Source organism: Lampetra planeri, chromosome 18 (genome assembly GCF_965212315.1).
Source record: "Lampetra planeri chromosome 18, kcLamPlan1.2.h2, whole genome shotgun sequence".
Lineage (NCBI taxonomy): Eukaryota > Metazoa > Chordata > Hyperoartia > Petromyzontiformes > Petromyzontidae > Lampetra > Lampetra planeri.
Genome location: NC_136124.1, coordinates 11,684,847 through 11,711,474, shown reverse-complemented (window position 1 = coordinate 11,711,474; position 26,628 = coordinate 11,684,847). Strand labels below are relative to the sequence as shown.

The following is a 26,628-nucleotide window of genomic DNA, read 5'->3' as shown; positions in this document are numbered from 1 at the left end:
GTTGGTACGTTCACCCCTCCCGACTGAAACCGTTCTCGCCTCCATATGGCCTCCCCTTGTGTCGTCATGGCCGAGCGTGTGACGTGACCGGCGACCCACAGGGGGAAATGTCTCTGCCTGATCCACGCGTATTTTCGCCTGATCTGCTCCCAGGTGTCTCGGATCTGACAGCTGCCGACCACCGGCGGCCGGATCTCCGCGGCGGGGCCGGCCCTTTCAGGCCCGTTCCGCGCCGTCTGGAGCAGCCGGAACCGTCGGACGGTCGTCAGTGTCCCGCCCCATACGACGGACCAGCCAGACGGACTCGCGCCAAGTCGTGCTACTTTGCGCGACCCGCCTCATGAGGAGTCGGGGCTGTTGGTGCGCCTCGTCACTGCGTGTAGTCGCAGGGGCGCGGGGCGCGTTCGTTTTCTGGAATTTGCTTGTATTGTGTTGTTGTTGACTTTTCGTGTTAATTGTCAATTTGTACATAGTTGTTCTTGTTGTTGTTGTTCTTGTTGTTATGTTACGGGGCACACTGGGGGGTTACGGGGTTTTTTTTTTGGTTGGTTGTCATCTTATCGTAGCGGTTGGTTGTTGTTAGCAGCCGGGCCGGCTGCGAGCTATGTGGGAGGGGGTGATGTAGTGGTGATACGCGCTGGGTGTGTACGTCATGTGCCAGCGCGTATGTACGTGTGTGTGTGGTGACGCGCGCTGACGGGGAGGAGCAGGCGTCAGTGCGCGGGTGGGGGTAGTGCTGCTGATTGGCTGTGTGCCGGTGACGCGCTGAGAGGAAGTGATCGGGTGGCAGCGCGGTGTGATTGGTCGAGGAGTGGAAACACGCGCTGGGCGGAAACGGATCGTAGAGATAGCGCGTGGTGATTGGGTAACTGAGGAGCGGTGCCGACGTTGAGGTCCGCAGCCGCTCCGTCTCCCGGGAGGAAGAGATATATAAGATGATGCACAGAGGAGTAGAGAGCAGAAGTGGAACCATCTAAGAATGAAGACGAAGGTGCAGAGATAGAGCCCGGAGAGGAGAGTAATGGAGAGTAATGGAGAGTAGAGGAGAGTAAGGTATAAGTGTGTAGCCAGAGAGAGAGAACGGTCTACACGAGCTGAGTACTGTATAGTGTGTAGCCAGAGAGAGAGAACGGTCTACACGAGCTGAGTAATGTATAGTGTGTAGCCAGAGAGAGAGAACGGTCTACACGAGCTGAGTGATGTATAGTGTGTAGCCAGAGAGAGAGAAAGGTCTACACGAGCCGAGTATGCATACGGTGTAGCCAGAGAGAGAGGAAGGTCTACACGAGCCGAGTATGCATACGGTGTAGCCAGAGAGAGAGATGCAAAGTCTACACGAGGCGAGTGGAGAGTGTAGCAGAGGCGCAGAGTCTACACGAGACGAGAGAAGAGTGTAGCCGAGGCGCGGAGTCTACACGAGGCACAGAGAGCCAGCAGCACAGAATCTAAGAGAGTCAAGAGAAGCGTAGGGCGGAGAGAAGAGGTCACGAGTTGTACCGTTGTATGGTGACCGCATTGTGAAGAAGAGAGGCCACGCGTTGTATCGTTACAAGTCAAGATTTAATAAAAGAAGTGTGTTCCCGTCAAGGAGTTTCCTGCCGTCATTTTCCAATACTTCATATGTAATCTCCACCACTGGCAAGTGTGTGTTATCGCTTCTCGGCCTTTTGGCTAAGATCAAGTGTAGTATCTGTTCTTATCAGTTTAATATCTGATACGTACCACATTGTGGTACCTTATATTAAATTGATTTTTGGGACAGGGAGATGGAATAGGGGCTTGCTCCGTCCACTCCGCGCATCAACCCGGTATTGCAGTTTCTCCGGAAATGGTGCACCTCCCTGCTGGGGGAGGGATATCATCAAACAAAAGTAGACTATGTTGGGTTTGCAAACTCTATTTCCGCTGTTTGTCCGTAATTGGGTGCGTTCTCTCCTGTTTTGTTACCAGTCCCCTCCATCTTCTCATTTGTGCCCTGGATAGCTGTCAAATTTCAAAAATCTATCAAACTATTTTCACAGGTATCCAGTCGGTGTGGGTCAAGAAGTAATATGTCATATGCACATGCACTTATATACAAACAGTTTGTTTTATCCTGTACTGCTCTGTTTGTTACGTCTTCATAACGCAGTATTGCCCATAATTCCGTAATTTACCTATCTTAGTCTATCTTGCTTCATGTGCTATGTAGAAAGGCCTTAGGCTGAAATGTTACTATACCTTCCTTTAGGGACAGTGTTTATTAACGAACGATATTTTTTCGATAGTTTTTTTTCATTCATATGTATTGGTCGTACAATTTGTATTATTATATTAGCATTTTCAGATTCTAATTCTCTTAATCAATTACAATTGCACCTAAGAACTTCCTCGTTTGTTGGCAGAAACAAACTCGGTTTAATTATTTCTGGGTGTTCCAAAGCCTTTTGCAGAAATTGAGATTTTGTCCCGGTTTCAAATATGAATGGCCGTGTGCGTGACTGATGCTTGTTTAATATTCCGTATCTCTTAACACCATGGCACATGCGGAATGGTCGTGATAACTTCTGCGCATATTCTTTGGTGAAGTCACGTAAAGTATTTTTTTGTAATTTTTGTTATTTTCTTTGAAGCTATCTATGTGACTTTACCGAAAGACCCAAATAATATTCGCACAATAAGTTACCACGACCATTCCGCATGTGCCATGGTGTAGTAACGCTCACGACTCATTCACACCGGAGTTGGAGGCACACTTGTTTATTTAACACCAACGTTGTGACATACACATTTGAGGGGGTATCGGCCCCCTCACCCGTCTATCTGAGGACACACCTCTCTAGCTAACCCTAGCCTGCCTCTGAGTCCTCCACTAATGGGCTAGGGGAGGCTATCTTGGCCCGACACTGGTCAGTCGGGCCCGGAACCCAGAGTCCAGACCAGCACTGGCTCTGGCCCTGGTACCACGCCACTGGCTCGAGCCTGCGCGGTCCTGATAAGGACGGCGTACCAGGGGGAGTCCAGGGCTCTCTCTAAGACGTCTTCCGTCTTCTCTCCTTTAGCTAAACATCACTCCCGAGCCCTTCGATACATTCCCCTTTTATACCCAACCCCTCCCTGAGGGTTGGGGCCCCGGGGGATCATAACGACCGAATCGACCCCCCAGGGTGTCTGGCGCGGACGTCGCAGAGGGCACCTGCTCGTGCACTCATGTAGCCCCGCCTACTGTGTTTGTTTACCATAGGCTGCCATGCATAACGGGCTCTCTCTCTAACACCCCTACATCACTCCCCCCCGCATAGCATGCAGCCGTCCCGGCTGCCAACATACAAAAATTTGACAATAAAGGTGCCTTCACCCCCTGACCGCGCGTGTGCCTCACTATTTTTGAACAATAACAGGAACCAGAACAAGAACGCAACAGCAAGATGAGAAAACAACCCGTCGCACCCCCCCCCGAATAAATACGAATTCCGTAAAAAAAACAGCCTATATACAATCAGCAGGGAACCCACCACGCACACACAACACACGGTGAAGCCAACATATGTACATCCGAGGAGTGGGGAACACACCACCCACACAACATCCAATGAACACAACAGCCATGTACACATTTTCCGGCCTCACAACAGTTTGCGCATTTTAGCGCGCGTCCTTGCAGCGGGCCCCTCACACGGGGTAACCGCGCGTGGCGGACCATCATGTGGCAATTGTCCGTCTTGGGGTGAGCATTCATCCGACTCCGCGTGACCCTCGGTATCCGCAGGAGGGGTGATCGGGCGTGAGCCCGTCACTCCTGATGCACCTGAAGGTGGCACAGCCGGCAAGGCATTAGGTGAGAGCGACGGAGACGGACCCAGCGAGTCGGCCGACCCCCCACATGCTTGGCCACGCGCGTGTGAAGTGTGATTGTGTACCGCAGAGAAGGGTTTTAACCTAGAGGGGTGCACGAACCATCGCCGCTTCCCCCACTTGATGCGCACGCACTGCGGTCGTAACACCTCCACCACTTCCACAGGGCCCCGCCACGGCCGCACCAGTTTAGAGGAGGTTGCCAGTGGCACCTGGGGGCAGTGCAGCCATGCCTTGTCCCCCGGCTTCCACTGCAGCATGTGCGCTCGACTCAATCTGAGGCGCTCATTCGCCTTCTGACGGAGGTCAGAGTTTTGCATTGCAGCATCCCGTGCCTCGGTCAATTTGTCCAGATTAAATTTAACGTGGTCAGCCAGATTAGTTTTTCCCTGCGGCACGGGGATCTGCAACTGGGCACGAACAGGCGGGTCTGGTTCTCGGCCGTACATGAGGTAAAAGGGAGAAAACCCCGTAGCTGCATGGGGTGCCATCCGGTACGCCGCCAAGACCCCCTGAATTTGTAGGTCCCAATCCGTTTGCGAGTCCGAAACTTGTTGTGATAACATGGACGTGATGGTGCGATGCAACCGTTCGACTATCCCGTCAGTTTGTGGGTGATATGGGGAGGTTCGAATTTTCTTTGTGCCCAGGAGATCACAGACTTGTCTGAGTAGTTTACCGGAAAAATTTCTGCCCTGGTCGGTCAGCAGCCTCTCCGGAGCACCTTTGTCCAGGACATAACCCTGAACAAAGGCCTCCACGATGGCTGCTGCCGACTGGTTGGCCAGAGGCCAGGCCATAGGCCAGCGTGTAAAATACTCGACACCAGTCAACAAATATCTATTCCCCCTGGGGGTGGCGGGGAATGGTCCCAAAATGTCCAGAGCGACCAGCTCGTTTATCCTGGACACTTTGATCGATTGCAAGGGCGGGTTAGACTCCCGTGCCGGCGGTTTGCGTTGTGCACATCGAGGGCATGATCCCAACAAATCCCCAACATCCCTCGTCATGCCAGGCCAATAAAAATCAAGTTGCAGCAAGGCGAGAGTCTTTTGGGTCCCCAGGTGTAGGAGGCGCTCATGAGCGGCCCATACCACCCTGCCCCGCAACCCAGTAGGGACCACCAGCCGATGTCGACGCGACTTCCCGTCCCAATGCATCAGCAGGCCTTGGCACATTTCCCATGCGTCGGAACCACCTCTTTTTCCCCCCGCCGCACCGCCAACGCGACGTCGCCACCCGAGGAGGGAGACATCCTCCATCTGGAGGCGCCCCCAGTCAATGACGGGCAACCCCAACAGGGAATCTTTGCCCTGTTGTTCGATCGAATTAGTAACTACTGTATCGTCGTCGTTGGCGGCCGCCAAGACAGGAACCGATGTGTCCCCTGGAGGTCTGCAACGTCCAGACCCCAGGAGGCATGCACACTCGGAGGTGGTTGGCAAGCGCGACAGAGCGTCCGCGTTGGTGTGGCGAACGCCCTTACGGTATGTGGTTTGGAAATCGTAATCCTGGAGGACCTCCAACCATCGGGACAATTGTCCCGATGGCTGTTGAACCCTCAGGGCGTACTGCAGTGCCGCATGATCTGTGCGGACGGTGAAATGCCGACCGTACAGATATGGGCGATACTGTTGGATGAAATGGACAATTGCCAACAGTTCCCTACGGGTGACACAATATCGTTGCTCCGCTGGAGACAACACCCGACTGCCGTACGCAACCACACGTTCCACGCCGTCAACCACCTGGGAGAGCACGCCCCCAATACCCGTGTTGCTCGCATCGGTGTCGAGCAAGAATGGTTTTGAAAAATCAGGGTAAATCAGGGGAGGAGCGTTTACCAAAGCGTCCCGAAGGGAGCAAAAAGCAGCTTCTTCCTCCTGACCCCAGCAGAACCGAACCCCTTTTGATGTTAAAGCGTGTAGGGGTTTTGCTATAGTCGCAAAATTAGCGACGAAGCGTCTATAATACGACGCAAACCCAATAAAACTCCTAACCTCTCCCACTGAGGTGGGAGTCGGCCAGGAGCTTACACACTGCGTTTTGGCGGGATCGGTAGAAATACCTGAGCGTCCCACGATGTGCCCCAAATAACGCACCGACTCGCGTAACAAATGGCATTTTTGGGGCTTAAATTTCAAATTAGCAGCCCGCATCTTTAGGAAAACCGCCCGCAACCTCTGGAGATGTTCATCAAAAGTTTTGCCAAAGACAATAACGTCATCCAAATAAATCAGGCACGACTCCCATTGCAATCCAGCCAAAACCAATTCCATCAACCGCTGGAAAGTTGCCGGCGCTGAGTGTAAGCCCATCGGCAACCGGTTGAATTGAAACAGGCCGTGCGGAGTACGGAAAGCAGTTTTAGGCTTTGAATCATCGTCCAGAGGAAGCTGCCAGAATCCCGAAAGTAAGTCCAATGTGGAGAAGAATCGCGCTCCCGCCAAGGCGTCAAGCGATTCGTCCATCCGTGGGAGCGGGTATGCGTCGGCAACCGTAATTTTATTAAGGCGCCGAAAGTCAACGCAAAACCGCAACGAACCGTCCTGCTTCTTAACCAGGACGATCGGCGCTCCCCAAGGGCTGTTGGAGGGAGAAATGATGTCGGCGGCTAGCATGTCATCAACAGCCGATTTGACATGGTCCTTTTCGGCGGGACTCAACCGAAAAGGATTCTGGCGTATTGGCGCGCTGTCACCCGTATCAATATGGTGACGCAGCAGATTAGTGCAGCCCAAATCGTATTTATCCCGACTGAAAACGTCGGAAAATTCCCTTAGTAGTGTCTTAAGACGTTGACGCTCTAAATTTGACAGGTCCGTCGATCCCGCACAAAGCGCCTCGAGCCACCCTTCATCACTGTCCGAATGTGGTCGCGGTGCAGGGACAGCGCCGACATGACTCGCGACGGGTTCCTCACAGGGCACCGGCGTTGCGTGAGCAAGCACGGTCCCCTGTGGGACCACCACCGTCTGCGAGCCCACATTGAGGACCGCGATGAAGGGTTCTCCTTCCCCTCTCACTATGGTCTGGGCCGGGAGTAAATCAGGTCCACTGACCCCGGCCCTAGACGGTCCCAACAGAACCCCTTGAGCCCCAATGCCCTTAGCGAAGGGCCGCCGAAGTTTCAAAGGAATCAACATTTGCGCCCCCGGAGGAACGCGCACCGTTCTATCTACGAACGCCGGCACCATCGCGAACGCCGTCCGGCTCGTAGCGGGGGATGGCAGAAACGCCATGCGTCGGCCCGATGGGAGCTCAATGCATCCCTGGTCGATTAATATCCTAATCGGCATTTTGGCCAGGAAGTCCGTCCCCAGCAGGCACGGAACCGCCAGCGAGGAGGAAACAAAAATCGGCCCAGACAATTTAATATCCCCGACACAAATTTGGGCACGAATTTGTCCGATGATGCCAAGTGAACCCCCGTTAGCAGCAAAGAATGGCACGTTAACAGGCATCAAAGGACGGCTTTGGGCAGGGAGAATGTTATAAATCAACTCCGAAATAATGGTCGCCGATGCTCCTGTATCGACCAGGATGCGCACCTCGACCCCATCGATGTGACCCACAACGGCCGACGACCCTGACGACGCGGCTACAACCCGATGGGCCAACACGGACCACTGGCTGGGTTCAATCTGAGTACCCAGAGCGGTGCGTGTTGGTGCCATGGTACGCGATATTGGCCCCCCCTTCGCTGCGGTGTTTGAGTGTGTGACGGGCGTGTGCGTGGGCCAAGCATGAGGGGTGCCGCGACTCGCCGGATTATGATGGTGGAGCTTGTGACGAGGGCCGGCGTCCCGTTGAGGTGTCGTCCTGCGCTGCCCAGGAGAGCGGCACCCCGAGGCGACGTGGCCCCGGATGCCGCAGTTGTAACAGCGTGGAAGCGCTGGTGACGACGATGGATGTTGTAGACGGCTTGAACCGGCCCGGTCCTCCCGTACTCCCGCTCCATGCTGCCGTTGATGGTCGATGGCGCAAACCTCTTCCGCCGGGAGGGTGGCTGCAGCGACGGCACGCCCGCTCGCCGCCTTGCTAGCCTTCCGTCGTTGAGAGGACAGGTTTGCGTGGAGAAGACGGGCCGCTTGGAGGGAGCACATCTCTGCATCGTCCTGTGCGACAATGACGATGTCTAAGTCGTCCGCCAGCAAAAGTATCTTCTCTGTCACCATGGCGTCGACACCCTCGTCATCCATTCGTGGAAAGGCCTCCTTCGCCAGTGCCAGGAGGCTTGTGCGGTACGCCAGGGGCGACTCCTTCGTCCCCCGCTGGCGATCGTAAAAGAGTTGGCGACAGTCCGATGGTGGACCATATACCGCCGACAGCACCTGCATCGCCTTCCGCAGCGTGGAGCGCCTCTCCTTCGAAGCCGATGTTAGAGTGGCGAGGGCGTCGCTGTCGAGAAGTGCTGGCAGCGCGCGGAGAGCCTCGGCGTCTGTCCACTGTGCCATCTCCTGGTGAGCGAGGAAGCGCCGCTGGAAGCCGCCCCAGTCGCCATCCTCGCCCACAAATTCCTTGAGTGGAGGTAGCCGCTGATGTAAGGCAGCGGCTGCAGAGGAAGAACGCACTCCCTCGTCCGCCTCACTCAACTCAGCGTCGGCACGAACCAGCGATGGCATCGCCGGTCGCACCCGTGGTGACGTTCCGCCCGTTGGTGGTGACGCGGCAGGTACTGTACTCCCGCCGTTGGACGCGATGCTTAGAGCGGCCACGCCCTCAACAGCAGCTGCGGCGATGGCGGGAGTTTCAAAATGTTGCTCCGTGGAAATGGCGGGAAGGCGCTGTGATCGTCGGCTGCCGTTGCCCCGTGGCGGTCCCGCAGCCCCCAGCTGCGTGATGGTGTCGAGCATGGCGGCTGCGGCGTACAGCAGCTCGGTCAGCTTCGCGTGCGCCTCCCTCAGCCCCTCCATCGATGGCTCCCCTTCCTCCAGCTGCTGTGGCGTGGATGCGCCCAGCCCCGGCTGGTCGATGGCATCTTCAGCCGTCTCGGGCCCTCCGACTGCAGTGGTGTCTTCTGCCTCTGGTACCCCGACTCGAGTCGTCCGGCGTGTATCCATGTTCGTACTTTGTTTCACTTCTGACGCCAGATGTAGTAACGCTCACGACTCATTCACACCGGAGTTGGAGGCACACTTGTTTATTTAACACCAACGTTGTGACATACACATTTGAGGGGGTATCGGCCCCCTCACCCGTCTATCTGAGGACACACCTCTCTAGCTAACCCTAGCCTGCCTCTGAGTCCTCCACTAATGGGCTAGGGGAGGCTATCTTGGCCCGACACTGGTCAGTCGGGCCCGGAACCCAGAGTCCAGACCAGCACTGGCTCTGGCCCTGGTACCACGCCACTGGCTCGAGCCTGCGCGGTCCTGATAAGGACGGCGTACCAGGGGGAGTCCAGGGCTCTCTCTAAGACGTCTTCCGTCTTCTCTCCTTTAGCTAAACATCACTCCCGAGCCCTTCGATACATTCCCCTTTTATACCCAACCCCTCCCTGAGGGGTGGGGCCCCGGGGGATCATAACGACCGAATCGACCCCCCCAGGGTGTCTGGCGCGGACGTCGCAGAGGGCACCTGCTCGTGCACTCATGTAGCCCCGCCTACTGTGTTTGTTTACCATAGGCTGCCATGCATAACGGGCTCTCTCTCTAACACCCCTACAATGGTGTTAAAAATAACAAAGTCGTTTTTTGTTAGTTTTTTTATATTTCTTTGAACCTATCTACATGACTTTACCGAAAGGCCCAAAGAATATGAATTCCTGCAGTCACGAAAGCTTTAAGTCAGTATTTATTGTGCGTAGTAACGGGTGGAGGCCCCATGGTGTAGAGAGAGTCTTGGCGTATGTAATCTCCACCACTGGCAAGTGTGTGTTATCGCTTCTCGGCCTTTTGGCTAAGATCAAGTGTAGTATCTGTTCTTATCAGTTTAATATCTGATACGTACCACATTGTGGTACCTTATATTAAATTGATTTTTGGGACAGGGAGTTGGAATAGGGGCTTGCTCCGTCCACTCCGCGCATCAACCTGGTATTGCAGTTTCTCCGGGAATGGTGCACCTCCCTGCTGGGGGAGGGATATCATCAAACAAAAGTAGACTATGTTGGGTTTGCAAACTCTATTTCCGCTGTTTGTCCGTAATTGGGTGCGTTCTCTCCTGTTTTGTTACCAGTCCCCTCCATCTTCTCATTTGTGCCCTGGATAGCTGTCAAATTTCAAAAATCTATCAAACTCTTTTCACAGGTATCCAGTCGGTGTGAGTCAAGAAGTAATATGTCATATGCACATGCACTTATATACAAACAGTTTGTTTTATCCTGTACTGCTCTTTTTGTTACGTCTTCATAACGCAGTATTGCCCATAATTCCGTAATTTACCTATCTTAGTCTATCTAGCTTCATGTGCTATGTAGAAAGGCCTTAGGCTGAAATGTTACTATACCTTCCTTTAGGGACAGTGTTTATTAACGAACGATATTTTTTCGATAGTTTTTTTTCATTCATATGTATTGGTCGTACAATTTGTATTATTATATTAGCATTTTCAGATTCTAATTCTCTGAATCAATTACAATTGCACCTAAGAACTTCCTCGTTTGTTGGCAGAAACAAACTCGGTTTAATTATTTCTGGGTGTGCCAAAGCCTTTTGCAGAAATTTAGATTTTGTCCCGGTTTCAAATATGAATGGCCGTGTGCGTGACTGATGCTTGTTTAATATTCCGTATCTCTTAACGCCATGGCACATGCGGAATGGTCGTGATAACTTCTGCGCATATTCTTTGGTAAAGTCACGTAAAGTATTTTTTTGTAATTTTTGTTATTTTCTTTGAAGCTATCTATGTGACTTTACCGAAAGACCCAAATAATATTCGCACAATAAGTTACCACGACCATTCCGCATGTGCCATGGTGTTAAAAATAACAAAGTAGTTTTTTGTTAGTTTTTTATATTTCTTTGAACCTATCTACATGACTTTACCGAAAGGCCCAAAGAATATGAATTCCTGCAGTCACGAAAGCTTTAAGTCAGTATTTATTGTGCGTAGTAACGGGTGGAGGCCCCATGGTGTAGAGACAGTATTGGCGTATGTAATCTCCACCACTGGCAAGTGTGTGTTATCGCTTCTCGGCCTTTTGGCTAAGATCAAGTGTAGTATCTGTTCTTATCAGTTTAATATCTGATACGTACCACATTGTGGTACCTTATATTAAATTGATTTTTGGGACAGGGAGATGGAATAGGGGCTTGCTCCGTCCACTCCGCGCATCAACCCGGTATTGCAGTTTCTCCGGGAATGGTGCACCTCCCTGCTGGGGGAGGGATATCATCAAACAAAAGTAGACTATGTTGGGTTTGCAAACCCCATTTGCGCTGTTTGTCCGTAATTGGGTGCGTTCTCTCCTGCTTTGTTACCAGTCCCCTCCATCTTCTCATTTGTGACCTGTATAGCTGTCAAATTTCAAAAATCTATCAAACTCTTTTCACAGGTATCCAGTCGGTGTGGGTCAAGAAGTAATATGTCATATGCACATGCACTTATATACAAACAGTTTGTTTTATCCTGTACTGCTCTGTTTGTTACGTCTTCATAACGCAGTATTGCCCATAATTCCGTAATTTACCTATCTTAGTCTATCTTGCTTCATGTGCTATGTAGAAAGGCCTTAGGCTGAAATTTTACTATACCTTCCTTTAGGGACAGTGTTTATTAACGAACGATATTTTTTCGATAGTTTTTTTTCATTAATATGTATTGGTCGTACAATTTGTATTATTATATTAGCATTTTAAGATTCTAATTCTCTGAATCAATTACACTTGCACCTAAGAACTTCCTCGTTTGTTGGCAGAAACAAACTCGGTTTAATTATTTCTGGGTGTGCCAAAGCCTTTTGCAGAAATTTAGATTTTGTCCCGGTTTCAAACATGAATGGCCGTGTGCGTGACTGATGCTTGTTTAATATTCCGTATCTCTTAACGCCATGGCACATGCGGAATGGTCGTGATAACTTCTGCGCATATTCTTTGGTAAAGTCACGTAAAGTATTTTTTCGTAATTTTTGTTATTTTCTTTGAAGCTATCTATGTGACTTTACCGAAAGACCCAAATAATATTCGCACAATAAGTTACCACGACCATTCCGCATGTGCCATGGTGTTAAAAATAACAAAGTAGTTTTTTGTTAGTTTTTTTATATTTCTTTGAACCTATCTACATGACTTTACCGAAAGGCCAAAAGAATATGAATTCCTGCAGTCACGAAAGCTTTAAGTCAGTATTTATTGTGCGTAGTAACGGGTGGAGGCCCCATGGTGTAGAGACAGTCTTGGCGTATGTAATCTCCACCACTGGCAAGTGTGTGTTATCGCTTCTCGGCCTTTTGGCTAAGATCAAGTGTAGTATCTGTTCTTATCAGTTTAATATCTGATACGTACCACATTGTGGTACCTTATATTAAATTGATTTTTGGGACAGGGAGATGGAATAGGGGCTTGCTCCGTCCACTCCCCGCATCAACCCGGTATTGCAGTTTCTCCGGGAATGGTGCACCTCCCTGCTGGGGGAGGAATATCATCAAACAAAAGTAGACTATGTTGGGTTTGCAAACCCCATTTCCGCTGTTTGTCCGTAATTGGGTGCGTTCTCTCCTGTTTTGTTACCAGTCCCCTCCATCTTCTCATTTGTGCCCTGGATAGCTGTCAAATTTCAAAAATCTATCAAACTATTTTCACAAGTATCCAGTCGGTGTGGGTCAAGAAGTAATATGTCATATGCACATGCACTTATATACAAACAGTTTGTTTTATCCTGTACTGCTCTGTTTGTTACGTCTTCATAACGCAGTATTGCCCATAATTCCGTAATTTACCTATCTTAGTCTATCTTGCTTCATGTGCTATGTAGAAAGGCCTTAGGCTAAAATTTTACTATACCTTCCTTTAGGGACAGTGTTTATTAACGAACGATATTTTTTCGATAGTTTTTTTTCATTCATATGTATTGGTCGTACAATTTGTATTATTATATTAGCATTTTCAGATTCTAATTCTCTTAATCAATTACACTTGCACCTAAGAACTTCCTCGTTTGTTGGCAGAAACAAACTCGGTTTAATTATTTCTGGGTGTGCCAAAGCCTTTTGCAGAAATTGAGATTTTGTCCCGGTTTCAAACATGAATGGCCGTGTGCGTGACTGATGCTTGTTTAATATTCCGTATCTCTTAACGCCATGGCACATGCGGAATGGTCGTGATAACTTCTGCGCATATTCTTTGGTAAAGTCACGTAAAGTATTTTTTTGTAATTTTTGTTATTTTCTTTGAACATATCTATGTGACTTTACCGAAAGACCCAAATAATATTCGCACAATAAGTTACCACGACCATTCCGCATGTGCCATGGTGTTAAAAATAACAAAGTAGTTTTTTGTAATTTTTTGATATTTTCTTTGAACCTATCTACATGACTTTACCGAAATGCCCAAAGAATATGAATTCCTGCAGTCACGAAAGCTTTAAGTCAGTATTTATTGTGCGTAGGAACGGGTGGAGGCCCCATGGTGTAGAGAGAGTCTTGGCGTATGTAATCTCCACCACTGGCAAGTGTGTGTTATCGCTTCTCGGCCTTTTGGCTAAGATCAAGTGTAGTATCTGTTCTCATCAGTTTAATATCTGATACGTACCACATTGTGGTACCTTATATTAAATTGATTTTTGGGACAGGGAGATGGAATAGGGGCTTGCTCCGTCCACTCCGCGCATCAACCCGGTATTGCAGTTTCTCCGGGAATGGTGCACCTCCCTGCTGGGGGAGGAATATCATCAAACAAAAGTAGACTATGTTGGGTTTGCAAACCCCATTTCTGCTGTTTGTCCGTAATTGGGTGCGTTCTCTCCTGTTTTGTTACCAGTCCCCTCCATCTTCTCATTTGTGCCCTGGATAGCTGTCAAATTTCAAAAATCTATCAAACTATTTTCACAGGTATCCAGTCGGTGTGGGTCAAGAAGTAATATGACATATGCACATGCACTTATATACAAATAGTTTGTTTTATCCTGTACTGCTCTGTTTGTTACGTCTTCATAACGCAGTATTGCCCATAATTCCGTAATTTACCTATCTTAGTCTATCTTGCTTCATGTGCTATGTAGAAAGGCCTTAGGCTGAAATTTTACTATACCTTCCTTTAGGGACAGTGTTTAATAACGAACGATATTTTTTCGATAGTTTTTTTTCATTCATATGTATTGGTCGTACAATTTGTATTATTATATTAGCATTTTCAGATTCTAATTCTCTTAATCAATTACACTTGCACCTAAGAACTTCCTCGTTTGTTGGCAGAAACAAACTCGGTTTAATTATTTCTGGGTGTGCCAAAGCCTTTTGCAGAAATTGAGATTTTGTCCCGGTTTCAAACATGAATGGCCGTGTGCGTGACTGATGCTTGTTTAATATTCCGTATCTCTTAACGCCATGGCACATGCGGAATGGTCGTGATAACTTCTGCGCATATTCTTTGGTAAAGTCACGTAAAGTATTTTTTTGTAATTTTTGTTATTTTCTTTGAACCTATCTATGTGACTTTACCGAAAGACCCAAATAATATTCGCACAATAAGTTACCACGACCATTCCGCATGTGCCATGGTGTTAAAAATAACAAAGTAGTTTTTTCTTATTTTTTGATATTTTCTTTGAACCTATCTACATGACTTTACCGAAAGGCCCAAAGAATATGAATTCCTGCAGTCACGAAAGCTTTAAGTCAGTATTTATTGTGCGTAGTAACGGGTGGAGGCACCATGGTGTAGAGAGAGTCTTGGCGTATGTAATCTCCACCACTGGCAATTGTGTGTTATCGTTTCTCGGCCTTTTGGCTAAGATCAAGTGTAGTATCTGTTCTTATCAGTTTAATATCTGATACGTACCACATTGTGGTACCTTATATTAAATAGATTTTTGGGACAGGGAGATGGAATAGGGGCTTGCTCCGTCCACTCCGCGCATCAACCCGGTATTGCAGTTTCTCCGGAAATGGTGCACCTCCCTGCTGGGGGAGGAATATCATCAAACAAAAGTAGACTATGTTGGGTTTGCAAACCCCATTTCCGCTGTTTGTCCGTAATTGGGTGGGTTCTCTCCTGTTTTGTTACCAGTCCCCTCCATCTTCTCATTTGTGCCCTGAATAGCTGTCAAATTTCAAAAATCTATCAAACTATTTACACAGGTATCCAGTCGGTGTGGGTCAAGAAGTAATATGTCATATGCACATGCACTTATATACAAACAGTTTGTTTTATCCTGTACTGCTCTGTTTGTTACGTCTTCATAACGCAGTATTGCCCATAATTCCGTAATTTACCTATCTTAGTCTATCTTGCTTCATGTGCTATGTAGAAAGGCCTTAGGCTGAAATTTTACTATACCTTCCTTTAGGGACAGTGTTTATTAACGAACGATATTTTTTCGATATTTTTTTTCATTCATATGTATTGGTCGTACAATTTGTATTATTATATTAGCATTTTCAGATTGTAATTCTCTTAATCAATTACAATTGCACCTAAGAACTTCCTCGTTTGTTGGCAGAAACAAACTCGGTTTAATTTTTTCTGGGTGTGCCAAAGCCTTTTGCAGAAATTGAGATTTTGTCCTGGTTTCAAATATGAATGGCCGTGTGCGTGACTGATGCTTGTTTAATATTCCGTATCTCTTAACGCCATGGCACATGCGGAATGGTCGTGATAACTTCTGCGCATATTCTTTGGTAAAGTCACGTAAAGTATTTTTTTGTAATTTTTGTTATTTTCTTTGAACCTATCTATGTGACTTTACCGAAAGACCCAAATAATATTCGCACAATAAGTTACCACGACCATTCCGCATGTGCCATGGTGTTAAAAATAACAAAGTAGTTTTTTCTTATTTTTTGATATTTTCTTTGAACCTATCTACATGACTTTACCGAAAGGCCCAAAGAATATGAATTCCTGCAGTCACGAAAGCTTTAAGTCAGTATTTATTGTGCGTAGTAACGGGTGGAGGCCCCATGGTGTAGAGAGAGTCTTGGCGTATGTAATCTCCACCACTGGCAAGTGTGTGTTATCGCTTCTCGGCCTTTTGGCTAAGATCAAGTGTAGTATCTGTTCTTATCAGTTTAATATCTGATACGTACCACATTGTGGTACCTTATATTAAATAGATTTTTGGGACAGGGAGATGGAATAGGGGCTTGCTCCGTCCACTCTGCGCATCAACCCGGTATTGCAGTTTCTCCGGGAATGGTGCACCTCCCTGCTGGGGGAGGAATATCATCAAACAAAAGTAGACTATGTTGGGTTTGCAAACCCCATTTCCGCTGTTTGTCCGTAATTGGGTGCGTTCTCTCCTGTTTTGTTACCAGTCCCCTCCATCTTCTCATTTGTGCCCTGAATAGCTGTCAAATTTCAAAAATCTATCAAACTATTTACACAGGTATCCAGTCGGTGTGGGTCAAGAAGTAATATGTCATATGCACATGCACTTATATACAAACAGTTTGTTTTATCCTGTACTGCTCTGTTTGTTACGTCTTCATAACGCAGTATTGCCCATAATTCCGTAATTTACCTATCTTAGTCTATCTTGCTTCATGTGCTATGTAGAAAGGCCTTAGGCTGAAATTTTACTATACCTTCCTTTAGGGACAGTGTTTATTAACGAACGATATTTTTTCGATATTTTTTTTCATTCATATGTATTGGTCGTACAATTTGTATTATTATATTAGCATTTTCAGATTGTAATTCTCTTAATCAATTACAATTGCACCTAAGAACTTCCTCGTTTGTTGGCAGAAACAAACTCGGTTTAATTTTTTCTGGGTGTGCCAAAGCCTTTTGCAGAAATTGAGATTTTGTCCTGGTTTCAAATATGAATGGCCGTGTGCGTGACTGATGCTTGTTTAATATTCCGTATCTCTTAACGCCATGGCACATGCGGAATGGTCGTGATAACTTCTGCGCATATTCTTTGGTAAAGTCACGTAAAGTATTTTTTTGTAATTTTTGTTATTTTCTTTGAACCTATCTATGTGACTTTACCGAAAGACCCAAATAATATTCGCACAATAAGTTACCACGACCATTCCGCATGTGCCATGGTGTTAAAATTAACAAAGTAGTTTTTTCTTATTTTTTGATGTTTTCTTTGAACCTATCTACATGACTTTACCGAAAGGCCCAAAGAATATGAATTCCTGCAGTCACGAAAGCTTTAAGTCAGTATTTATTGTGCGTAGTAACGGGTGGAGGCCCCATGGTGTAGAGAGAGTCTTGGCGTATGTAATCTCCACCACTGGCAAGTGTGTGTTATCGCTTCTCGGCCTTTTGGCTAAGATCAAGTGTAGTATCTGTTCTTATCAGTTTAATATCTGATACGTACCACATTGTGGTACCTTATATTAAATAGATTTTTGGGACAGGGAGATGGAATAGGGGCTTGCTCCGTCCACTCCGCGCATCAACCCGGTATTGCAGTTTCTTCGGAAATGGTGCACCTCCCTACTGGGGGAGGAATATCATCAAATAAAAGTAGACTATGTTGGGTTTGCAAACCCCATTTCCGCTGTTTGTCCGTAATTGGGTGCGTTCTCTCCTGTTTTGTTACCAGTCCCCTCCATCTTCTCATTTGTGCCCTGGATAGCTGTCAAATTTCAAAAATCTATCAAACTATTTTCACAGGTATCCAGTCGGTGTGGGTCAAGAAGTAATATGTCATATGCACATGCACTTATATACAAACAGTTTGTTTTATCCTGTACTGCTCTGTTTGTTACGTCTTCATAACGCAGAATTGCCCATAATTCCGTAATTTACCTATCTTAGTCTATCTTGCTTCATGTGCTATGTAGAAAGGCCTTAGGCTGAAATTTTACTATACCTTCCTTTAGGGACAGTGTTTATTAACGAACGATATTTTTTCGATATTTTTTTTTCATTCATATGTATTGGTCGTACAATTTGTATTATTATATTAGCATTTTCAGATTCTAATTCTCTTAATCTATTACAATTGCACCTAAGAACTTCCTCGTTTGTTGGCAGAAACAAACTCGGTTTAATTTTTTCTGGGTGTGCCAAAGCCTTTTGCAGAAATTGAGATTTTGTCCTGGTTTCAAATATGAATGGCCGTGTGCGTGACTGATGCTTGTTTAATATTCCGTATCTCTTAACGCCATGGCACATGCGGAATGGTCGTGATAACTTCTGCGCATATTCTTTGGTAAAGTCACGTAAAGTATTTTTTTGTAATTTTTGTTATTTTCTTTGAACCTATCTATGTGACTTTACCGAAAGACCCAAATAATATTCGCACAATAAGTTACCACGACCATTCCGCATGTGCCATGGTGTTAAAAATAACAAAGTAGTTTTTTCTTATTTTTTGATATTTTCTTTGAACCTATCTACATGACTTTACCGAAAGGCCCAAAGAATATGAATTCCTGCAGTCACGAAAGCTTTAAGTCAGTATTTATTGTGCGTAGTAACGGGTGGAGGCCCCATGGTGTAGAGAGAGTCTTGGCGTATGTAATCTCCACCACTGGCAAGTGTGTGTTATCGCTTCTCGGCCTTTTGGCTAAGATCAAGTGTAGTATCTGTTCTTATCAGTTTAATATCTGATACGTACCACATTGTGGTACCTTATATTAAATAGATTTTTGGGACAGGGAGATGGAATAGGGGCTTGCTCCGTCCACTCTGCGCATCAACCCGGTATTGCAGTTTCTCCGGGAATGGTGCACCTCCCTGCTGGGGGAGGAATATCATCAAACAAAAGTAGACTATGTTGGGTTTGCAAACCCCATTTCCGCTGTTTGTCCGTAATTGGGTGCGTTCTCTCCTGTTTTGTTACCAGTCCCCTCCATCTTCTCATTTGTGCCCTGGATAGCTGTCAAATTTCAAAAATCTATCAAACTATTTTCACAGGTATCCAGTCGGTGTGGGTCAAGAAGTAATATGTCATATGCACATGCACTTATATACAAACAGTTTGTTTTATCCTGTACTGCTCTGTTTGTTACGTCTTCATAACGCAGAATTGCCCATAATTCCGTAATTTACCTATCTTAGTCTATCTTGCTTCATGTGCTATGTAGAAAGGCCTTAGGCTGAAATTTTACTATACCTTCCTTTAGGGACAGTGTTTATTAACGAACGATATTTTTTCGATATTTTTTTTTCATTCATATGTATTGGTCGTACAATTTGTATTATTATATTAGCATTTTCAGATTCTAATTCTCTTAATCTATTACAATTGCACCTAAGAACTTCCTCGTTTGTTGGCAGAAACAAACTCGGTTTAATTTTTTCTGGGTGTGCCAAAGCCTTTTGCAGAAATTGAGATTTTGTCCTGGTTTCAAATATGAATGGCCGTGTGCGTGACTGATGCTTGTTTAATATTCCGTATCTCTTAACGCCATGGCACATGCGGAATGGTCGTGATAACTTCTGCGCATATTCTTTGGTAAAGTCACGTAAAGTATTTTTTTGTAATTTTTGTTATTTTCTTTGAACCTATCTATGTGACTTTACCGAAAGACCCAAATAATATTCGCACAATAAGTTACCACGACCATTCCGCATGTGCCATGGTGTTAAAAATAACAAAGTAGTTTTTTCTTATTTTTTGATATTTTCTTTGAACCTATCTACATGACTTTACCGAAAGGCCCAAAGAATATGAATTCCTGCAGTCACGAAAGCTTTAAGTCAGTATTTATTGTGCGTAGTAACGGGTGGAGGCCCCATGGTGTAGAGAGAGTCTTGGCGTATGTAATCTCCACCACTGGCAAGTGTGTGTTATCGCTTCTCGGCCTTTTGGCTAAGATCAAGTGTAGTATCTGTTCTTATCAGTTTAATATCTGATACGTACCACATTGTGGTACCTTATATTAAATAGATTTTTGGGACAGGGAGATGGAATAGGGGCTTGCTCCGTCCACTCTGCGCATCAACCCGGTATTGCAGTTTCTCCGGGAATGGTGCACCTCCCTGCTGGGGGAGGAATATCATCAAACAAAAATAGACTATGTTGGGTTTGCAAACCCCATTTCCGCTGTTTGTCCGTAATTGGGTGCGTTCTCTCCTGTTTTGTTACCAGTCCCCTCCATCTTCTCATTTGTGCCCTGGATAGCTGTCAAATTTCAAAAATCTATCAAACTATTTTCGCAGGTATCCAGTCGGTGTGGGTCAAGAAGTAATATGTCATATGCACATGCACTTATATACAAACAGTTTGTTTTATCCTGTACTGCTCTGTTTGTTACGTCTTCATAACGCAGTATTGCCCATAATTCCGTAATTTACCTATCTTAGTCTATCTTGCTTCATGTGCTATGTAGAAAGGCCTTAGGCTGAAATTTTACTATACCTTCCTTTAGGGACAGTGTTTATTAACGAACGATATTTTTTCGATATTTTTTTTTCATTCATATGTATTGGTCGTACAATTTGTAATATTATATTAGCATTTTCAGATTCTAATTCTCTTAATCAATTACAATTGCACCTAAGAACTTCCTCGTTTGTTGGCAGAAACAAACTCGGTTTAATTTTTTCTGGGTGTGCCAAAGCCTTTTGCAGAAATTGAGATTTTGTCCCGGTTTCAAACATGAATGGCCGTGTGCGTGACTGATGCTTGTTTAATATTCCGTATCTCTTAACGCCATGGCACATGCGGAATGGTCGTGATAACTTCTGCGCATATTCTTTGGTAAAGTCACGTAAAGTATTTTTTTGTAATTTTTGTTATTTTCTTTGAACCTATCTATGTGACTTTACCGAAAGACCCAAATAATATTCGCACAATAAGTTACCACGACCATTCCGCATGTGCCATGGTGTTAAAAATAACAAAGTAATTTTTTGTAATTTTTTGATATTTTCTTTGAACCTATCTACATGACTTTACCGAAAGGCCCAAAGAATATTACTTCCTGCAGTCACGAAAGCTTTAAGTCGGTATTTATTGTGCGTAGTAACGGGTGGAGGCCCCATGGTTTAGAGAGTTTTGGCGTATGTAATCTCCACCACTGGCAAGTGTGTGTTATCGCTTCTCGGCCTTTTGGCTAAGATCAAGTGTAGTATCTGTTCTTATCAGTTTAATATCTGATACGTACCACATTGTGGTACCTTATATTAAATTGATCTTTGGGACAGGGAGATGGAATAGGGGCTTGCTCCGTCCACTCCGAGCATCAACCCGGTATTGCAGTTTCTCCGGGAATGGTGCACCTCCCTGCTGGGGGAGGGATATCATCAAACAAAAGTAGATTATGTTGGGTTTGCAAACCCCATTTCCGCTGTTTGTCCGTAATTGGGTGCGTTCTCTCCTGTTTTGTTACCAGTCCCCTCCATCTTCTCATTTGTGCCCTGTATAGCTGTCAAATTTCAAAAATCTATCAAACTCTTTTCACAGGTATCCAGTCGGTGTGGGTCAAGAAGTAATATGTCATATGCACATGCACTTATATACAAACAGTTTGTTTTATCCTGTACTGCTCTGTTTGTTACGTCTTCATAACGCAGTATTGCCCATAATTCCGTAATTTACCTATCTTAGTCTATCTTGCTTCATGTGCTATGTAGAAAGGCCTTAGGCTGAAATTTTACTATACCTTCTTTTAGGGACAGTGTTTATTAACGAACGATATTTTTTCGATAGTTTTTTTTCATTCATATGTATTGGTCGTACAATTTGTATTATTATATTAGCATTTTCAGATTATAATTCTCTGAATCAATTACACTTGCACCTAAGAACTTCCTCGTTTGTTGGCAGAAACAAACTCGGTTTAATTATTTCTGGGTGTGCCAAAGCCTTTTGCAGAAATTGAGATTTTGTCCCGGTTTCAAACATGAATGGCCGTGTGCGTGACTGATGCTTGTTTAATATTCCGTATCTCTTAACGCCATGGCACATGCGGAATGGTCGTGATAACTTCTGCGCATATTCTTTGGTAAAGTCACGTAAAGTATTTATTTGTAATTTTTGTTATTTTCTTTGAACCTATCTATGTGACTTTACCGAAAGACCCAAATAATATTCGCACAATAAGTTCCCACGACCATTCCGCATGTGCCATGGTGTTAAAAATAACAAAGTAGTTTTTTGTTATTTTTTGTTATTTTCTTTGAACCTATCTACATGACTTTACCGAAAGGCCCAAAGAATATGAATTCCTGCAGTCACGAAAGCTTTAAGTCGGTATTTATTGTGCGAAGTAACGGGTGGAGGCCCCATGGTGTAGAGAGAGTCTTGGCGTATGTAATCTCCACCACTGGCAGGTGTGTGTTATCGCTTCTCGGCCTTTTGGCTAAGATCAAGTGTAGTATCTGTTCTTATCAGTTTAATATCTGATACGTACCACATTGTGGTAGCTTATATTAAATTGATTTGTGGGACAGGGAGATGGAATAGGGGCTTGCTCTGTCCACTCCGCGCATCAACCCGGTATTGCAGTTTCTCTGGGAATGGTGCACCTCCCTGCTGGGGGAGGGATATCATCAAACAAAAGTAGACTATGTTGGGTTTGCAAACCCCATTTCCGCTGTTTGTCCGTAATTGGGTGCGGTCTCTCCTGTTTTGTTACCAGTCCCCTCCATCTTCTCATTTGTGCCCTGGATAGCTGTCAAATTTCAAAAATCTATCAAACTATTTTCGCAGGTATCCAGTCGGTGTGGGTCAAGAAGTAATATGTCATATGCACATGCACTTATATACAAACAGTTTGTTTTATCCTGTACTGCTCTGTTTGTTACGTCTTCATAACGCAGTATTGCCCATAATTCCGTAATTTACCTATCTTAGTCTATCTTGCTTCATGTGCTATGTAGAAAGGCCTTAGGCTGAAATTTTACTATACCTTCCTTTAGGGACAGTGTTTATTAACGAACGATATTTTTTCGATATTTTTTTTTCATTCATATGTATTGGTCGTACAATTTGTATTATTATATTAGCATTTTCAGATTCTAATTCTCTTAATCAATTACAATTGCACCTAAGAACTTCCTCGTTTGTTGGCAGAAACAAACTCGGTTTAATTTTTTCTGGGTGTGCCAAAGCCTTTTGCAGAAATTGAGATTTTGTCCCGGTTTCAAACATGAATGGCCGTGTGCGTGACTGATGCTTGTTTAATATTCCGTATCTCTTAACGCCATGGCACATGCGGAATGGTCGTGATAACTTCTGCGCATATTCTTTGGTAAAGTCACGTAAAGTATTTTTTTGTAATTTTTGTTATTTTCTTTGAACCTATCTATGTGACTTTACCGAAAGACCCAAATAATATTCGCACAATAAGTTACCACGACCATTCCGCATGTGCCATGGTGTTAAAAATAACAAAGTAATTTTTTGTAATTTTTTGATATTTTCTTTGAACCTATCTACATGACTTTACCGAAAGGCCCAAAGAATATTACTTCCTGCAGTCACGAAAGCTTTAAGTCGGTATTTATTGTGCGTAGTAACGGGTGGAGGCCCCATGGTTTAGAGAGTTTTGGCGTATGTAATCTCCACCACTGGCAAGTGTGTGTTATCGCTTCTCGGCCTTTTGGCTAAGATCAAGTGTAGTATCTGTTCTTATCAGTTTAATATCTGATACGTACCACATTGTGGTACCTTATATTAAATTGATCTTTGGGACAGGGAGATGGAATAGGGGCTTGCTCCGTCCACTCCGAGCATCAACCCGGTATTGCAGTTTCTCCGGGAATGGTGCACCTCCCTGCTGGGGGAGGGATATCATCAAACAAAAGTAGATTATGTTGGGTTTGCAAACCCCATTTCCGCTGTTTGTCCGTAATTGGGTGCGTTCTCTCCTGTTTTGTTACCAGTCCCCTCCATCTTCTCATTTGTGCCCTGTATAGCTGTCAAATTTCAAAAATCTATCAAACTCTTTTCACAGGTATCCAGTCGGTGTGGGTCAAGAAGTAATATGTCATATGCACATGCACTTATATACAAACAGTTTGTTTTATCCTGTACTGCTCTGTTTGTTACGTCTTCATAACGCAGTATTGCCCATAATTCCGTAATTTACCTATCTTAGTCTATCTTGCTTCATGTGCTATGTAGAAAGGCCTTAGGCTGAAATTTTACTATACCTTCTTTTAGGGACAGTGTTTATTAACGAACGATATTTTTTCGATATTTTTTTTTCATTCATATGTATTGGTCGTACAATTTGTATTATTATATTAGCATTTTCAGATTATAATTCTCTGAATCAATTACACTTGCACCTAAGAACTTCCTCGTTTGTTGGCAGAAACAAACTCGGTTTAATTATTTCTGGGTGTGCCAAAGCCTTTTGCAGAAATTGAGATTTTGTCCCGGTTTCAAACATGAATGGCCGTGTGCGTGACTGATGCTTGTTTAATATTCCGTATCTCTTAACGCCATGGCACATGCGGAATGGTCGTGATAACTTCTGCGCATATTCTTTGGTAAAGTCACGTAAAGTATTTTTTTGTAATTTTTGTTATTTTCTTTGAACCTATCTATGTGACTTTACCGAAAGACCCAAATAATATTCGCACAATAAGTTACCACGACCATTCCGCATGTGCCATGGTGTTAAAAATAACAAAGTAATTTTTTGTCATTTTTTGATATTTTCTTTGAACCTATCTACATGACTTTACCGAAAGGCCCAAAGAATATTACTTCCTGCAGTCACGAAAGCTTTAAGTCGGTATTTATTGTGCGAAGTAACGGGTGGAGGCCCCATGGTGTAGAGAGAGTCTTGGCGTATGTAATCTCCACCACTGGCAGGTGTGTGTTATCGCTTCTCGGCCTTTTGGCTAAGATCAAGTGTAGTATCTGTTCTTATCAGTTTAATATCTGATACGTACCACATTGTGGTACCTTATATTAAATTGATCTTTGGGACAGGGAGATGGAATAGGGGCTTGCTCCGTCCACTCCGAGCATCAACCCGGTATTGCAGTTTCTCCGGGAATGGTGCACCTCCCTGCTGGGGGAGGGATATCATCAAACAAAAGTAGACTATGTTGGGTTTGCAAACCCCATTTCCGCTGTTTGTCCGTAATTGGGTGCGTTCTCTCCTGTTTTGTTACCAGTCCCCTCCATCTTCTCATTTGTGCCCTGTATAGCTGTCAAATTTCAAAAATCTATCAAACTCTTTTCACAGGTATCCAGTCGGTGTGGGTCAAGAAGTAATATGTCATATGCACATGCACTTATATACAAACAGTTTGTTTTATCCTGTACTGCTCTGTTTGTTACGTCTTCATAACGCAGTATTGCCCATAATTCCGTAATTTACCTATCTTAGTCTATCTTGCTTCATGTGCTATGTAGAAAGGCCTTAGGCTGAAATTTTACTATACCTTCTTTTAGGGACAGTGTTTATTAACGAACGATATTTTTTCGATAGTTTTTTTTCATTCATATGTATTGGTCGTACAATTTGTATTATTATATTAGCATTTTCAGATTATAATTCTCTGAATCAATTACACTTGCACCTAAGAACTTCCTCGTTTGTTGGCAGAAACAAACTCGGTTTAATTATTTCTGGGTGTGCCAAAGCCTTTTGCAGAAATTGAGATTTTGTCCCGGTTTCAAACATGAATGGCCGTGTGCGTGACTGATGCTTGTTTAATATTCCGTATCTCTTAACGCCATGGCACATGCGGAATGGTCGTGATAACTTCTGCGCATATTCTTTGGTAAAGTCACGTAAAGTATTTATTTGTAATTTTTGTTATTTTCTTTGAACCTATCTATGTGACTTTACCGAAAGACCCAAATAATATTCGCACAATAAGTTCCCACGACCATTCCGCATGTGCCATGGTGTTAAAAATAACAAAGTAGTTTTTTGTTATTTTTTGTTATTTTCTTTGAACCTATCTACATGACTTTACCGAAAGGCCCAAAGAATATGAATTCCTGCAGTCACGAAAGCTTTAAGTCGGTATTTATTGTGCGAAGTAACGGGTGGAGGCCCCATGGTGTAGAGAGAGTCTTGGCGTATGTAATCTCCACCACTGGCAGGTGTGTGTTATCGCTTCTCGGCCTTTTGGCTAAGATCAAGTGTAGTATCTGTTCTTATCAGTTTAATATCTGATACGTACCACATTGTGGTAGCTTATATTAAATTGATTTGTGGGACAGGGAGATGGAATAGGGGCTTGCTCTGTCCACTCCGCGCATCAACCCGGTATTGCAGTTTCTGTGGGAATGGTGCACCTCCCTGCTGGGGGAGGGATATCATCAAACAAAAGTAGACTATGTTGGGTTTGCAAACCCCATTTCCGCTGTTTGTCCGTAATTGGGTGCGTTCTCTCCTGTTTTGTTACCAGTCCCCTCCATCTTCTCATTTGTGCCCTGGATAGCTGTCAAATTTCAAAAATCTATCAAACTATTTTCGCAGGTATCCAGTCGGTGTGGGTCAAGAAGTAATATGTCATATGCACATGCACTTATATACAAACAGTTTGTTTTATCCTGTACTGCTCTGTTTGTTACGTCTTCATAACGCAGTATTGCCCATAATTCCGTAATTTACCTATCTTAGTCTATCTTGCTTCATGTGCTATGTAGAAAGGCCTTAGGCTGAAATTTTACTATACCTTCCTTTAGGGACAGTGTTTATTAACGAACGATATTTTTTCGATATTTTTTTTTCATTCATATGTATTGGTCGTACAATTTGTATTATTATATTAGCATTTTCAGATTATAATTCTCTGAATCAAT

The 26,628-nt window shown here is 44.7% G+C and overlaps 15 non-coding genes across 15 annotated transcripts; all 15 read left to right on the top strand.

The window, feature by feature from the left end:
- The first annotated feature begins 1,651 nt into the window (after positions 1-1,651).
- On the top strand, positions 1,652-1,842 carry LOC144723776 (U2 spliceosomal RNA). Its single transcript, XR_013586302.1, has one exon. It is a non-coding gene; the product is annotated as a U2 spliceosomal RNA (small nuclear RNA).
- A 7,873-nt stretch (positions 1,843-9,715) lies between these two features.
- LOC144723876 (U2 spliceosomal RNA) lies at positions 9,716-9,906 on the top strand. Its single transcript, XR_013586393.1, has one exon. It is a non-coding gene; the product is annotated as a U2 spliceosomal RNA (small nuclear RNA).
- A 1,056-nt stretch (positions 9,907-10,962) lies between these two features.
- Positions 10,963-11,153, top strand: LOC144723878 (U2 spliceosomal RNA). The gene has a single exon (XR_013586394.1). It is a non-coding gene; the product is annotated as a U2 spliceosomal RNA (small nuclear RNA).
- A 1,057-nt stretch (positions 11,154-12,210) lies between these two features.
- Positions 12,211-12,401, top strand: LOC144723892 (U2 spliceosomal RNA). The gene has a single exon (XR_013586408.1). It is a non-coding gene; the product is annotated as a U2 spliceosomal RNA (small nuclear RNA).
- Positions 12,402-13,458: 1,057 nt separating this feature from the next.
- On the top strand, positions 13,459-13,649 carry LOC144723811 (U2 spliceosomal RNA). The gene has a single exon (XR_013586337.1). It is a non-coding gene; the product is annotated as a U2 spliceosomal RNA (small nuclear RNA).
- A 1,057-nt stretch (positions 13,650-14,706) lies between these two features.
- LOC144723820 (U2 spliceosomal RNA) lies at positions 14,707-14,897 on the top strand. Its single transcript, XR_013586347.1, has one exon. It is a non-coding gene; the product is annotated as a U2 spliceosomal RNA (small nuclear RNA).
- Positions 14,898-15,953: 1,056 nt separating this feature from the next.
- LOC144723773 (U2 spliceosomal RNA) lies at positions 15,954-16,144 on the top strand. Its single transcript, XR_013586299.1, has one exon. It is a non-coding gene; the product is annotated as a U2 spliceosomal RNA (small nuclear RNA).
- Positions 16,145-17,200: 1,056 nt separating this feature from the next.
- LOC144723827 (U2 spliceosomal RNA) lies at positions 17,201-17,391 on the top strand. Its single transcript, XR_013586354.1, has one exon. It is a non-coding gene; the product is annotated as a U2 spliceosomal RNA (small nuclear RNA).
- A 1,057-nt stretch (positions 17,392-18,448) lies between these two features.
- On the top strand, positions 18,449-18,639 carry LOC144723772 (U2 spliceosomal RNA). The gene has a single exon (XR_013586298.1). It is a non-coding gene; the product is annotated as a U2 spliceosomal RNA (small nuclear RNA).
- A 1,057-nt stretch (positions 18,640-19,696) lies between these two features.
- Positions 19,697-19,887, top strand: LOC144723771 (U2 spliceosomal RNA). Its single transcript, XR_013586297.1, has one exon. It is a non-coding gene; the product is annotated as a U2 spliceosomal RNA (small nuclear RNA).
- A 1,055-nt stretch (positions 19,888-20,942) lies between these two features.
- Positions 20,943-21,133, top strand: LOC144723765 (U2 spliceosomal RNA). The gene has a single exon (XR_013586291.1). It is a non-coding gene; the product is annotated as a U2 spliceosomal RNA (small nuclear RNA).
- A 1,057-nt stretch (positions 21,134-22,190) lies between these two features.
- Positions 22,191-22,381, top strand: LOC144723850 (U2 spliceosomal RNA). The gene has a single exon (XR_013586376.1). It is a non-coding gene; the product is annotated as a U2 spliceosomal RNA (small nuclear RNA).
- A 1,055-nt stretch (positions 22,382-23,436) lies between these two features.
- LOC144723764 (U2 spliceosomal RNA) lies at positions 23,437-23,627 on the top strand. The gene has a single exon (XR_013586290.1). It is a non-coding gene; the product is annotated as a U2 spliceosomal RNA (small nuclear RNA).
- Positions 23,628-24,684: 1,057 nt separating this feature from the next.
- LOC144723763 (U2 spliceosomal RNA) lies at positions 24,685-24,875 on the top strand. The gene has a single exon (XR_013586289.1). It is a non-coding gene; the product is annotated as a U2 spliceosomal RNA (small nuclear RNA).
- Positions 24,876-25,932: 1,057 nt separating this feature from the next.
- On the top strand, positions 25,933-26,123 carry LOC144723859 (U2 spliceosomal RNA). The gene has a single exon (XR_013586384.1). It is a non-coding gene; the product is annotated as a U2 spliceosomal RNA (small nuclear RNA).
- The last annotated feature ends 505 nt before the right edge of the window (positions 26,124-26,628 follow it).